The sequence below is a fragment of the Leptonychotes weddellii genome, chromosome 2, assembly GCF_054177405.1.
Source record: "Leptonychotes weddellii isolate Sample4059 chromosome 2, ASM5417740v2, whole genome shotgun sequence".
NCBI classification, from domain to species: Eukaryota; Metazoa; Chordata; class Mammalia; order Carnivora; family Phocidae; genus Leptonychotes; species Leptonychotes weddellii.
In genome coordinates, this window is record NC_138370.1 from 12,101,246 (window position 1) to 12,101,688 (window position 443).

The window sequence follows — 443 nt, forward strand, 5'->3', positions numbered from 1 at the left end:
TGGTCTCCTGATGGGGCTAGGGCGGCAGGCCTTTACGCTCCCACCATCTGTCGGTCACTGGAGGCAGGCTGCCCCGAGAAAGAAGGGCAGCCGGGATTGGTGTGGTCTTTTCAGCTGAGGCAATTCTGGACAAGAGCCCATCTGTGGCCTGAGTGATGGCACCCGCTGGCAGCAGAGGCCCTGGTTTGCAGGGTGGGCGGGGGGCGAACCAGAGCAGCCACTCTGCCTTTGGCTTCCCTCTCCTCTCTGTGTGAACATAAGCTCTGGGATGACCAGGACGGAGGCTCTCTGTGGGGGAAGGGGGGCTGACATTACATATACATCTTTCTAACCTGATTTTGCTACAGAACATTAAAACCAATCACGGGAAGGTGCCGCGCCTTATGAAGCTCTCCATATGAAGCTCTCCATAAATATTTGCCACATAAATTAATGAGCTGAAC